The sequence below is a fragment of the Mustela putorius genome, unplaced genomic scaffold, assembly GCF_011764305.1.
Source record: "Mustela putorius furo isolate JIRA1106 unplaced genomic scaffold, ASM1176430v1.1 tig00000083_pilon_pilon_pilon, whole genome shotgun sequence".
Taxonomy (NCBI): Eukaryota; Metazoa; Chordata; class Mammalia; order Carnivora; family Mustelidae; genus Mustela; species Mustela putorius.
This window is the reverse complement of record NW_025421273.1, coordinates 4,652,557-4,667,833: the sequence shown is the minus strand read 5'-3', so window position 1 is coordinate 4,667,833 and position 15,277 is coordinate 4,652,557. Positions and strand designations below refer to the sequence as shown.

The 15,277-nt window shown below is 37.9% G+C and overlaps 1 pseudogene; it reads left to right on the top strand.

The window, feature by feature from the left end:
* The first annotated feature begins 485 nt into the window (after positions 1 to 485).
* LOC101674104 lies at positions 486 to 857 on the top strand (annotated as a pseudogene).
* The last annotated feature ends 14,420 nt before the right edge of the window (positions 858 to 15,277 follow it).

Genomic DNA, 15,277 nt, shown 5'->3' with positions numbered 1-15,277 from the left:
CTCATGAATTGTCTCCCCCTCTGATTCCCCCCAACTCATTTCTCCTCTACATCTCCCAATGTCCTCCGTGTTATTCCTTATGTTCCACAAGTAAGTGAAACCATATACCATGTCACTTTATCTCCACGTGAGGCTATTTCATTTTATCTCCAGGTAAGTCACCTATCATGCAACCACTGTTAATCATTTCAGACTGGAGAAGATAAGCACTTGGGTTATTCAACCCAGTCAACTTTGCCTCCCTTAAAAACGTACAGGAATCCCTTAAGCATGTTGTAATTTTCTTCACCTTAAAGAATGACGAGCTGTACTCTGACTTCTCTGCTTTATAGGATTTTGCTAAACACAGAACAAAACAGCCAATATGCACCAGTACCCTGACCCTAAGCTTACATTCATCTTAGTTCTGTCAGACTGATAATTCAGACTGCTATTCAAAATAAGGAAGGTGCTTCTTCTTGGGACAATGTTGATAGGTATTCAGAATGGTCCAGCGTTTGACATACCATTATAGAGTGTCCTACAATACAGCCTCTAACAAAACTAGGTTGTCCCGAACCCTTGGTAATATAATTGTTTACCTTTATACCTAGAAGGTTGGAAAAGCACCCAAATTCTCTTCTGGCATGTGCCTTAGCTGACTTTCAGGAGTTCATGCTATAAGACCTGTAGTTTTTAAGAAGTTGTCTAAAATGGAAAAAAAAATATATCATGTCAGCAGGGTCTATGATGGTTCCATATGTGCTAAATGTGTTCGTGATGGAATCAATCATGCTTTCCTTACTGCAGAGCAGAAAATCATTGTGAAAATGTTGCAGGCATAAGCACAGAACCACCTAAATTTAAAAAAAAAATGAAGATTTTTTGAGTAATAAAAAAGAAAAGAAAAGAAAAAAAAATAATAAAAACAAAAGGAAAGTGGAAGTTTGACCAAATAGGCTGCCAATGCATTTCAAGGATCACCATGTTTCCAGATGAAATTTCCAATTTGCTATTGAATTTGTTGTTAGTCCTTATTATTTAACTCCCAGCCTTTTCATTCAGGCAGTTCTACAATTATGTAGCATCTCAGTTTTAGGTGCCAAATACTATATCACTTTGGAAACAGAAAACACAAACAATATGGGCTTAAATTACTTTTTTCTCTCACATAGTACTATTTGAAAAAATTGGCAACTCAAGAACCCACACTTTCTGTGTTCTCCTCTGCCAGGATTAGCATGAGTTTCTAACTTCAGAGTCACAAGAAATCACCTGTAATTACATCTATAATGCCCACATTCCATGTAGCAGAAAAGAGAACAGTCAACAGGCTAATTGTCCTCTGTATAAGAAATCCCCAAAAGTCTCAGTTAGCGAACTTTACCTACATCTACATGACTACTTTCAGCTAAAAGGAAACAGAGATCCGTAATAATTTAGCTGGGCTTCCTAGAATAAAGTTGTGTTTATACCATTCTGATTTTTATTAAAGTTTTAACTCCTTATCAGGGCTGTTTCTCTTTTTTTAGATTCCCCAAGGTATTTTCTGTTCTTGCAGAATGGCTTCAGTGTCATCATGGTGGTTGAAAAGGAGCAGATCATTGGTTTGCTAATCTTGAGGCTTTCACTCACCTCTATCTACATCCCTCATACACATGGTCAAGGGTATCCCATACATGTTGGCTATAGAAGTGTTCTATGCTCTGGGTTGTGTCAAAGTTCTGGGGTTTGCCTTCAAGTGACTTAGCATCATGTTGATTGTTTCTGAAGCTTGATGGCTTTCTCATTCAGTTCCTGGTAAATCAATTCAACATGCCACTATCTGCAGGACCACAGGGCAGGCCCTCTGGTTCGCAGTGGGACTATCCAGGGATGTTTGTATCTTTTCAAAGTGCTGGGAAAGCTGAGCGCTAGAAACTATCTAAAAAATGTCTCGCTGTATTTTTTAATGTGCTGCAGTTAAGCCATTGTTTTTGACTTAAGAACAATCTCCGGTCAAAGACCAAGGTGCATAGCAGTACACTAAACATCCACTAATTATGAATTCCTTTTTGCATCCTATAGGAGTTTTTTTTTTGTTTGTTTGTTTTTGTTTTTCTTTTCATTGAATACTCACCTTTGTTTGATTCAGCCTTAAGGAGAACAGCAAAATAATTTGTTATACTTTTCTCTTTCCTCTCTCCTACACTTTTTCTACCTTCTTTCTGGAAACAAAAGAATTATCCACTTTTCCTTCTTGTTAATTGGGAACTTGTTGACAACATATTCTAATTCCTTTTCACTGTATTTGTAATTGCTTTCTCTTCTCCAGTGTAATAAATCATATGACTTAAACTTAGTGAGAGAGGGATAGCAAATGAGTTTTTTTATGGAGAAAAAAATGTGCCTGTTTAACAATATTTAAATATCTAATAGTAGTTAACCTTGGCCTTTGGAGACTGTCCTGTATATGTAGACATTCATTCATCCTCCAACTCTTCATTCTCTCAAATCTCATAAGAAGAAATAATATAAGTCTTGTCTGCTCAGATCTTCATTATGTCTTAAAAATTTTGCTGACCCAGGAGTCCATAGAATGCCACTGTATTTTCTTCAGGCTGGTTGTGTTGCCTGCAAAAGGTAGAAGCCATCTTTTGCTTCAATGTCTACTGCTTCTTCAAGGGACTAAAAATAAGTGAACTTTAGCACAATGGATTGAAGGAAGCAATAGAAAGGCAATTCCTTTCTGAGTAGCAACTGGTTCTTTCACACAGCACCTAAAAAGACATATTTCTTGCTATTACAAATAATATGAAACTTTTGGTCTATTTCCTGCCCACTAATGATGAATTATCCTTATCCTAAAAGAAAATTATTTCATCATTTTCTGGCTTTCAGTTCCATCATTCCTTACTTTGACTAACACTGAATGATGATTTGTCTAAATCGCCTCTCTAGTGTTTTCTCATTTTGGTCTTGGTCATCAAAGCATTATGTCAGTGTGTTAGGCATATCAAACTAATCACTCCTTTATTAGCTTTTTAGCTTAAAATCCTATCCTTACATATTAGTTAACACTTACAAAGCATTTGCAATGAGAAGACACTGTTCCTTGTGCCTCATCTGTATTTATCCCATGTAATACTTATAACAACCCTACTAATATCCTTAAATTACAGAATGCAAGCCTCAGGAAGAGAAAGGGTTAAGTAACTTGTTAAAAGTCTCATGGTTAGAAAGTAGTAACTAACCATCTAACCAGGATTCAATCCAAGCAGCCTGGCCCAGAACCTGGATTTAAACAGTAACCATACGGCCATTCTCAGGATGATTACTGAATTTGATAAATTATATTGCCTAATCAAAGAAAGTTGCTAAACCTGAATGTTAGTGTAAAGACCCTGGAAGGATGCATTTGCCAAGTAAGTTCTATGCAGGAATGGGAAGAATCATTTTGAGTGGTTTACTTCAAGCAACAAATCTCTGTATTTCTATGCACTGCTGGAATTTTCCTTAAAAATACATGACAGGGTTAGGCTCAGAAAATTTCAAGATGGAAACTTATCTATTAGTCTTGAAAACATCACGATGATTGTTGACCTGTGTGCAGATTCTAGAAAGTGATATAGCTAAAATCTTCTTAAGTTATAAATGATAGGAGAGTATGTACCAACGACTTGATGAGAGAAAGAAATGGTTATATCAGTAATTAGAGAGACAAGAATATTTTATAAACAATTGTGAGGAGAAATTGTAGACTACTCAGAGAATAAGGGGAATTAAGGGTGTTAAGGAAGAAATTAGAGATAGGACAGAATGTGTGTGAGTGATAGAGGCACATCTGCAAAGAGAGAATCTATTGGTATTCTGAGCTACAGCAAAATATCAGTGTCTACTGATTAGCAATTCTTTCAAGATAATTAAAAGTGGGAAGATTACAGAGTTTTCTTAATGGCGTGATGGGAGATGATTCAAGTGAGAAACAATTTTGGAGTGTGTAATGGAAGAGTGAAGTCACTCTTCAGTCAAAGCACTGAAAACAGGGAGCATTTGGGTATTTACTTTTCTGAGTGGTATGATAGAAGATATATTAGTCTCACTTTAATGTACAGAGGGATATGCCTACGGCCCTTATGGTTGCCTGAAACCACAGAGAGTACTGAATCCTATGTATACTGTTTTTTCCCTATATGTATATACTTATGATAAGTTTAGTTATAAATTAGGCACAGCAAGGATTTAACAACAGTAAATAATAAGATAGAACAATTACAGCAAATTACTATAATGAAAGTTATGTGAACATAGTGTCTTCCTCTCTCAAAATATGTTACTGTACTGTTACTTACCTTTGTCTTCTTGTGATGATGGGAGATGATAGAATACTTGCATATCCAAGTGAGATGAATGATAGAGACATTGTGATGTAGTGTTAGGCTACCATGGACCTTCTGACGATATGTCAGAAGGAGGATCATCTGCTTCCAGACTGTGGTTGACTTGGGGTAACTGAAGCCTTTAAAAGGGAAACCACAGAGGGGCACCTGGGTGGCTCAGTGGGTAAAAGCCTCTGCCTTCGGCTCAGGTCATGGTCTCAGGGTCTTGAGATCGAGCCCCGCATTGGGCTCTCTGCTCAGCAGGGAGCCTGCTTCCTCCCTCTCTCTCTGCCTGCCTCTCTGCCTACTTGTGATCTCTGTCTGTCAAATAAATAAATAAAATCTTTATATTAAAAAAAGGGAAACCACAGATAAGGGGCAGAGGGGCTGTGGTTGTTGAAATGAGAAACATCTTGGCAGGATGGAGAGGAAAGACTGAATGTCACAAATGTTCTGAAATCAGAAAGCATTTAGTTTTCTCTTTGGGAAAATGGAGGGACAAATATAGCAAGTGACAGAGTTACAAAGATGAATTTCACCTAAAATGACATTTTTTATTATAATCATTTCAGTTAATAGAATTGATAGCAATTTTAGTATCCAAAAAGCAATTAGAGACAAATAAATGTCAAATTGAAAGTAATGTAACTAATGTGAAAGGATGTGATTTTTCAGTGTTAGAAAATTCTACATTGACTCTTGGATAACATGGGTTTGAACTGCATGGGTTCACTTATATGTGGATTTATTTTCTTTCATGTTAAAAATACATATTTTTCTAAAAGATCACACAAAAGCTGAGAAAAGAAAGAAGGACACCAACCAGTCCACATGAAAATCTGGGCTGAGGAAGGATAGAGAGCTGCTTAAAGATACTGGTAGCTGGAATGAACTGCAGAAACGCAGATAGCTGCTGGCCAAACCGAGCCAACAGCCATGTTAGAAACACCAGAGAGGTGGTCCCAATCGCTGTCACTGAATTCCTCAGTGATCACCCTCCACACTCATGCAGGCAATGCATGCAGATTCCAAGTCTTTACAGTTTGAGTGGGGAGTATAAAAACTCTGCATGCCACAGTGTGTGTTGTGTTTTGTGTGTGTTGAATGTGTATGTGTTTATTCCTTTGACTCCCTTCTGGACCTTGAAGGGAGAAGCTGTTAAAGTGTCTATTCTGCTCTTCCTGCAAATGCTACAGTTGCAGTCAAAGACATGCAAGTCCACTGAAGCACAAATTTCAGAGCCATCTGCTCTACACACAGTGTTAGCCTCCTGTTTCTCCAGGTCCTGGTGTTGCAAGGTGTCCAACAGCAGCTTGGAGATGCCCTCGAAAAAAAAGAGTCACAGCCATTTCTGTAAGTCTCTAAGCACTCATGTTACTCACCCAGCTCCAGCCTAGACTCAGGAGTCACCAGGGTTGCAGAAGAAGCAGTGGTGGTGGAAGTGGGAGCTGAACCTGCTCTATGGCTGCTTCCCCACATCAATGGGGCCATGAGGGACTGCTGCCAGGGGCTAAGGCTGGGGTTCCAGTGGGCCTTGGAGGTCATAGGAATGCTTCTGCCCTACTGGTTTGGCAGCTGTTCTGCTCCTCACCTCCCACATGGTTCTTTCAGTATACATTTTTGGGGACATAAAGTTGCACTATGACGTTTGCCTAACCCCACATTGTTCAAAGGTCAGCTATACTCAGTAGGTGGTGTGCTGCGGTTCTATTTCATGTACATATAATGGAAGAATATCGTGACAATTTATCTTCTTTGTAATTCGGTATCATTAATTTAGCTTTCTTTCCTGTACTTTTGTCTAATGATTCTTTTTTTTAACTTTAATAATATATTTTACTTAACCCAACATATCCAAAATGATATCTTGTAAACATGTGATTATTTTAAAATTACTGAGATATTTTAAATTCCTTTTGTAATTCTTTTTTTTATCTTTTTAAAAAAAATTTTTAATAAACATATAATGTATTTTTATCCCCAGGGATAAAGGTCTGTGAATCGCCAGGTTTACACACTTCACAGCACTCACCAAAGCACATACCATCCCCAATGTCCATGACCCCACCCACCTCTCCCAATCCCCTCCCCCAAGCAACCCTCAGTTTGCTTTGTGAGATTAAGAGTCACTTATGATTTGTCTCCCTCCTGATCCCATCTTGTTTCATTTTTTCTTCTCCTACCCGCCAAGCCCCCCACATTGCATCTCCACTCCCTCATATCGGGAGATCATATGATAGTTGTCTTTCTCCAATTGACTTATTTCACTAAGCATAATACCCTATAGTTCCATCCACGTCATCGCAAATGGCAATATTTCACTTCTTTTGATGGCTGCATAGTATTCCATTGTGTATATATACCACCTCTTCTTTATCCATTCCTCTGTTGATTGGACATATAGGTTCTTTCCATAGTTTGGCTATTGTAGACATTGCTGCTATAAACAATCAGGTGCACATGCCCCTTCGGATCACTACGTTTGTATCTTTAGGGTAAATACCCAGTAGTGCTATTGTTGGGTCATAGGGTAGTTCTATTTTCAACTTTCTGAGGAACCTCCATGCTGTTTTCCAGAGTGGTTGCATCAGCTTGCATTCCCACCAACAGCATAGGAGGGTTCCCCTTTCTCCACATCCTCGCCAGCATCAGTCATTTCCTGACTTGTTAATTTTAGCCATTCTTACTGGTGTAAGGTGATATCTCATTCTGGTTTTGATTTGTAATTCCCTGATGCCAAGTGATATGGAGCACTTTTTCATGTGTCTGTTGGCCATCTGGATGTCTTCTTAGCAGAAATGTCTGTTCATGTCTTCTGCCCATTTCTTGATTGGATTAGTTGTTCTTTGGGTGTTGAGTTTGCTAAGTTCTTTATAGATTTTGGACACGAGCCCTTTATCTGATATGTCATTTGCAAATATCTTCTTCCATGCTGTCAGAGGTCTTTTGGTTTTATTAACTGTTTCCTTTGCTGTGTAAAAGCATTTTTATTTTTTTACATTTCCTTTTTTTAAATTTTTAATTTTTTATAAACATATATTTTTATCCCCAGGGGTAGAGGTCTGTGAATCGCCAGGTTTACACACTTCACAGCACTCACCAAAGCCATTGGCCATTGTGGACATTACTGCTATAAACATTCAGGTGCACGTGCCCCTTTGGAGCACTACGTTTGTATCTTTAGGGTAAATACCCAGTAGTGCAATTACTGGGTCATAGGGAAGTTCTATTTTCAACATTTTGAGGAACCTCCATGCTGTGTTCCAGAGTGGTTGCACTACTTTGCATTTGCACCAACAGTGTAGGAGGGTTCCCCTTTCTCCGCATCCTCAGAAGCATCTGTCATTTCCACTTGTTGATTTTAGCCATTCTGACTGGTATGAGGTGATATCTCACTGTGGTTTTGATTTGTATTTCCCTGATGCCCAGTGATATGGAGCACTTTTTTATGTGTCTGTTGGCCATCCGGATGTCTTCTTAGCAGAAATGTCTGTTCATGTCCTCTGCCCATTTCTTGATTGGATTATTTGTTCTTTGGGTGTTGAGTTTGCTAAGTTCTTTATAGATTCTGGACACTAGTCCTTTATCTGATATGTCGTTTGCAAATATCTTCTCCCATTCTGTCAGTTGCCTTTTGATTTTGTTAACTGTTTCTTTTGCTGTGCAAAAGCTTTTGATCTTGATGAAATCCCAATAGTTCATTTTTGCCCTTGCTTCCCTTGCCTTTGGCGATGTCCCTAGGAAGATGTTGCTGTGGCTGAGGTCAAAGAGGTTGCTGCCTGTGTTCTCCTGAAGGATTTTGATGGATTCCTTTCGCACATTGAGGTCCTTCATCCATTTTGAGTCTATTTCCATGTGTGGTGTAAGGAAATGGTCCAATTTCATTTTTCTGCATGTGGCTGTCCAATTTTCCCAGCACCATTTATTGAAGAGGCTGTCTTTTTTCCATTGGACATTCTTTCCTGTTTTGTCTAAGATTAGTTGACCATAGAGTTGAGGGTCTATTTCTTGGCTGTCTATTCTGTTCCTTTGATCTATGTGTCTGTTTTTGTGCCAGTACCATGCTGTCTTGATGATGACAGCTTTGTAATAGAGCTTGAAGTCCAGAATTGTGATGCCACCAACTTTGGCTTTCTTTTTCAATATCCCTTTGGCTATTTTAGGTCTTTTCCATATAAATTTTGGAATTATTTGTTTCATTTCTTTGAAAAAGATGGATGGTACTTTGATATGTATTGCATTAAATGTGTAGATTGATTTAGGTAGCATAGACATTTTCACAATATTTATTCTTCCAGTCCAGGAGCATGGAACATTTTTCCATTTCTTTGTGTCTTCCTCAATTTCTTTCATGAGTACTTTATAGTTTTCTGAGTATAGATTCTATGCCTCTTTGGTTAGATTTATTCCTAGGTATCTTATGGTTTTGGATGCAATTGTAAATGGGATGGACTCCTTAATTTCTCTTTCTTCTGCCTTGTTGTTGGTGTAGAGAAATGCAACTGATTTCTGTGCATTGGTTTTATATCCTGACACTTTACTAAATTCCTGTACAAGTTCTAGCAGTTTTGGAGTCGAGTCTTTTGGGTTTTACACATATAGTATCATATCATCTGTGAAGAGTGATAATTTGACTTCTTCTTTGCTGATTTGGATGCCTTTAATTTCCTTTTGCTGTCTGATTGCTGAGGCTAGGACTTCTAGTACTGTTTTGAATAGCAGTGGTGATAATGGACATCCCTGCAGTGTTCCTGACCTTAGTGGAAAAGCTTTTAGTTTTTCTCCATTGAGAATGATATTTGCGGTGGGTTTTTCCTAGATGGCTTTGATGATATTGAGGTATGTGCCCTCGATCCCTACACTTTGAAGAGTTTTGATCAGGAAGGGATGCTGTAGTTTGTCAAATGCTTTTTCAGCATCTATTGAGAGTATCATATGGTTCTTGTTCTTTCTTTTATTGATGTGTTGTATCACATTGACTGGTTTGCAGATGTTGAACCGACCTTGCAGCCCTGGAATAAATCCCACTTGGTCGTGGTGAATAATCCTTTTAATGTACTGTTGAATCTAATTGGCTAGATATGGTGAGAATTTTTGCATCTGTGTAAAAACTTTTGATCTTGATGAAATCCCCATAGTTTATTTTTGCCCTTGGTTCCCTTGCCTTTGGCAATGTTACTAGGAAGAAGTTGCTGTAGCTGAGGTCGAAGAGGTTGCTGCTTGTGTTCTCCTCAAGGATTTTGATGGATTCCTTTCTCACATTGAGGTCCTTCATCCATTTTGGATCTATTCTCATGTGTGGTGTAAGGAAATGGTCCAATTTCATTTTTCTGCATGTGGCTGTCCAATTTTCCCAACACCATTTGTTGAAGAGGCTGTCTTTTTTCCACTGGACAGTCTTTCAGGCTTTGTTGAAGATTAGTTGACCATAGAGTTGAGGGTCTATTTCTTGGCTCTCTATTCTATTCCATTGATCTATGTGTCTGTTTTTGTGCCAGTACCATGCTGTCTTGATGATGTCACCTTTGTAATAGAGCTTGAAGTCCGGAATTGTGATGCCATAAACTTTGGCTTTCTTTTTCAATATTCCTTTGGCTATTCGAGGTCTTTTCTAGTTCCATATAAATTTTTGGATAATTTGTTCCAGTTCTTTGAAAAATATGGGTGGGGTTTTGATAGGGATTGCATTAAATGTGTAGATTGCTTTAGGTAGCATAGACATTTTCATATTTGTTCTTCCAATCCAGGAGCATGGAACATTTTTCCATTTCTTTGTGTCTTCCTCAATTTCTTTCATGAGTACTTTTTAGTTTTCTGAGTATAGATTCTTAGCCTCTTTGGTTAGGTTTAATCCTAGGAATCTTATGGTTTTGGGTGCAATTGTAAATGGGATTGACTCCTTAATTTCTCTTTCTTCTGCCTTGTTGTTGGTGTAGAGAAATGCAACTGATTTCTGTGCATTGATTTTATATCCTGACACTTTACTAAATTCCTGTACAAGTTCTAGGAGTTTTGGAGTGGAATCTTTAGGGTTTTCCACATATAGTATCATATCATCTGTGAAGAGTGATAATTTGACATCTTCTTTGCCGATTTGGATGCCTTTAATTTCCTTTTGTTGTCTGATTGCTGAGTCTAGGACTTCTAGTACTGTGTTGAATAGCAGTGGTGATAATGGACATCCCTGCTGTGTTCCTGACCTTAGCGGAAAAGCTTTTAGTTTTTTTTCCATTGAGAATGATATTTGCGGTGGGTTTTTCCTAGATGGCTTTGATGATATTGAGGTATGTGCCCTCGATCCCTACACTTTGAAGAGTTTTGATCAGGAAGGGATGCTGTAGTTTGTCAAATGCTTTTTCAGCATCTATTGAAAGTATCATATGGTTCTTGTTCTTTCTTTTATTAATGTGTTGCATCACATTGATTTGGGGATGTTGAACCAACCTTGCAGCCCTGGAATATATAACACTTGGTCGTGGTGAATAATCCTTTTAATGTACTGTTGAATCCTATTGGTTAGTATTTTGGTGAGAATTTTCACATCTGTGTTTATTAAGGATATTGGTCTATAATTCTCTTTTTTGATGGGATCCTTGTCTGGTTTTAGGATCAAGGTGATGCTGGCCTCACCAAATGAATTTGGAAGTTTTCCTTCCATTTCTATTTTTTGGAACAGTTTCAGGAGAATAGAAATTAGTTCTTCTTTTATGTTTGTTCGAATTCCCCTGGGAAGCAGTCTGGCCCTGGGCTTTTGTTTGTTTGGAGATTTTTGGTGACTGTTTCAATCTCCTTACTGGTTATGAGTCTGTTCTGGTTTTTTATTTCTTCATGGTTCAGTTGTGGTAGTCTATGTCTCTAGGAATGCATCCATTTCTTCCAGATTGTCAAATTTGTTTGTATAGAATTGCTCATAGTATGTTCTTATAATTGTTTGTATTTCTTTGGTGTTAGTTGTGCTCTCTCCTCTTTTTTTTTTTTATAATTTATAAAATTTAAAATTTAACATTTATAAAAATAATTTTGGGGGGTCCTTTCTCTTTTATTTTTGATAAGTCTGGCCAGGGGTTTATCAATTTTATTAATTCTTTCAAAGAACCAGCTCCTAGTTTCATTGATTTGTTCTATTGTTTTTATTGGTTTCTATTTCATTGATTTCTGCTCTGATCTTTATGATTTCTCTTCTCCTGCTGGGTTTAGGCTTGCTTTCTTGTACTTTATCCAGCTCCTTTACGTGGAGGGTTAGGTTGTGTATTTGAGACCTTTCTTATTTCTTGAGAAATGATTGTATCACTATATATTTTCCTCTCAGGACTGTCTTTGCTGTGTCCCACAGATTTTGAACCATTGTGTTTTCATGATCATTTGTTTCCATGAATTATTTCAATTCTTCTTTAATTTCCTGGTTGACCCATTCATTCTTTAGAAGGATGCTGTGTAGTCTTCATGTATTTGGGTTCTTTCCAAATTTCTTCTTGTGATTGAGTTCTAGCTTCAGAGCATTGTGGTCTGAAAATATGCAGGGAATGATCCCAATCTTTTTATACCGGTTGAGACCTGATTATATGACCCAGGATGGGATCTATTCTGGATAATGTTGCATGTGCACTAGAGAAGAATGTGTCTTCTGTTACTTTGGGATTCTGAATATATCTGTGATGTCCATCTGGTCCAGTGTGTCAATTAAGGCCTTCATTTCCTTGTTGATATTTTGCTTGGATGATCTGTCCATTTCAGTAAGGGGAGTGTTAAAGTCCCCTACTATTATTGTATTATTGTTGATGTGTTTCTTTGATTTTGTTATTAATTGGTTTATATAGTTGGCTGCTCCCCCATTAGGGGCATAGATATTTAAAATTGTTAGATCTTCTATTTAGACAGACCCTTTGAGTATGATATAGTGTCCTTCCTCATCTATTATTATTGTCTTTGGTTTAAAATCTATTAGATCTGATATAGAGATTGCCACCTCAGCTTTCTTCTGATGTCCATTATGATGTACATTGTTTTCCACTACTTAACTTTAAATCTGGAGGTGTCTTCAGGTCTAAAATGAGTTTCTTGTGGGCAACATATAGATGGGCTTTGTTTTTTTATCCATTCTGATACTGTGTGTCTTTTGATTGGGGCATTTAGCCCATTAACATTCAGGGTAACTATTGAGAGATATTAATTTAGTGTCATTGTATTGCCTGTAAGGTGAATTTTACTGTATATTGTCTCTGTTTCTTTCTGATCTACTACTTTTAGGGTCTTTCTTTGTTTAGAGGACCCCTTTAAATATTTCCTGTAGAGCTGGTTTGGTGTTTGCAAGTTTCTTTCAGTTTTTGTTTGTCCTGGAAGCTTTTTATCTCTCCTTCTATTTTCAATGATAACCCAGCTGGATATAGTATTCTTGGCTGCAAGTTTTTCTCGTTTAGTGCTCTGAATATATCATGAAAGTTCTTTCTGGACTGCCAGGTCTCTGTGGATAAGTCCACGGCCAATCAAATATTTTTACCATTATATGTTACAGACTTCTTGTCCCAGGCTGCTTTCAGGATTTCTGTTTGTTGCTAAGACTTGTAAATTTTACTATTAGGTGATGGGGTGTGGACATATTCTTGTTGATTTTGAGGGAGGTTCTCTGCACCTCCTGAATTTTGATGCTTGTTCCCTTTGCCATATTAAGGAAATTCTCTCCAGTAATTCTCTCCAATATACCTTCTGCTCCCCTCTCTCTCTCTTCTCCTGGAATCCTAATTATTCTAATGTTGTTTCATCCTATGGTGTCACTTATCCCTCAAATTCTCCCCTCATGGCCAGCAGCTGTTTGTCCCTCTTTTGCTCAACTTCTTTATTCTTGGTCATTTGGTCTTCTATATCACTAATTCTTTCTTCTGCCTCATTTATCTTAGCAGTAGGAGCCTCCATTTTTTATTTCACTTTGTTAATAGCTTTTTTGATTTCAACTTGGTTAGATTTTAGTTCTTTTATTTCTCCAGAAAGGGCTTTTATCTCTCCAGAGAGCATTTCTTTAATATCTTCCATGCCTTTTTCAAGCCCATCTAGAACCTTGAGAATCATCATTCTGAACTCTATATCTGACATATTACCAATGTCTGTATTGATTAGGTCCCTAGTCTTTGGTACTGCCTCATATTCTTTTTTTTTGTGGTGAGTTTTTCTGCCTTGTTATTTTGTCCAGATAAGAATATATGAAGGAGCAAATAAAATACTGAAAGGGTGGCAAAGACCCCAGGAAAATGTGCTTTAACAAAATCAGAAGAGACCCCGAATTTGGGGAGGGAGAAAGGGGATAAAAAGAAGTTCAGGGAAACAAAAAAACTTTTTAAAAAGAAAACAAAGAAAAAATATAAAAAAGAAAAAAAAATATATATATATTAGATAAACTAGTTAAAAAACTTTAAAAAATAAAAGGGTAAAAGTTAAAAAAAATTTATCAGAAGAAAAAAAATAAAGGAAACAGTCAACAAAACAAAGAGGCAACCCATGGAAAGAGAAAAGATATTTGCAAATGACAGGACAGACAAAAGTTTGATATCCAGGATCTATAAAGAACTCCTCAAACTCAAAACACACAAAACAGACAATCATATTAAAAAAAATGGGCAGAAGATATGAACAGACACTTCTCCAATGAAGACATACAAATGGCTATCAGACACATGAAAGAATGTTCATCATCACTAGCCGTCAGGGAGATTCACATTAAAACCACATTGAGATCCCACCTTACACCAGTTAGAATGGCCAAAATTAGCAAGACAGGAAACAACATGTGTTGGAGAGGATGTGGAGAAAGGGGAACCCTCTTACACTGTTGGTGGGAATGCAAGTTGGTGCAGCCCCTTTGGAAAACAGTGTGGAGATTCCTCAAAAAATTAAAAATAGAGCTTTCCTATGACCCTGCAATTGCACTACTGGGTATTTACCCCAAAGATACAGATATAGTGAAAAGAAGGGCCATATGTACTTCAATGTTTATAGCAGCAATGGCCACAGTTGCCAATCTATGGAAAGAACCAAGATGCCCTTCAACAGATGAATGGATAAGGAAGATGTGTTCCATATACACTATGGAGTATTATGCCTCCATCAGAAAGGATGAATACCCAATTTTTGTAGCAAAATGGATGGGACTGGAAGAGATTATGCTCAGTGAAATAAGTCAAGCAGAGAGAGTCAATTATCATATAGTTTCACTTATTTTTGGAGCATAATAAATAACATGGAGGACAAGGGGAGATGGAGAGGAGAAGGGAGTTGAGGAAAATTGCAAGGGGAGGTGAGCCATGAGAGACTATGGACTCTGAAAAACAATCTGAGGGTTTTGAAGGGGCGGGGGGTGGGAGGTTAGGGGAACCAAGTGGTGGGTATTAGAGAGGGCATGGATTGCATGGAGCACTGGGTGTGGTGCAAAAATAATGAATACTGTTACGCTGAAAAGAAATAAAAAATTAAAAAACAATAAAAAGGTAAAAGTTAAAAAAAACTACCAGAAGAAAAAAAAATAAAAAAATAATAAATTAACCGCAAGATTAAAGAATCATGGGGAGAAAGCCATGAGTTCCGTCCTTTGCTTTCTTCTCCACTGGAATTCTGCTGCTCTCCTTGGTAGGTGAACTTTGTCTTGGCTGTATTTCTTGTTGATCTTCCAGGGGAAGGGCCTGTTGTAGTGATTCTTAAGTGTCTTTGCCCGAGGTGGAATTGCACCACCCTTACCAGGGGCTGGGCTAAGTAATCTGCTTGGGTTCGCTTTCGGGAGCTTTTGTTCCCTGAATGCTTTCTGTAGAGTTCCAGAGGATGGGAATGAAAATGGCAGCCTCCCAGTCTCTGGCCCAGAGGACCCAAGAGCCCGGGGCCCCACTCCTCAGTGCTCCCTCAGAGAAAAAAGCCCAATCACTCCCGTCTCCCTGGCCTCTGGCCGCGCTCTGAGCTCA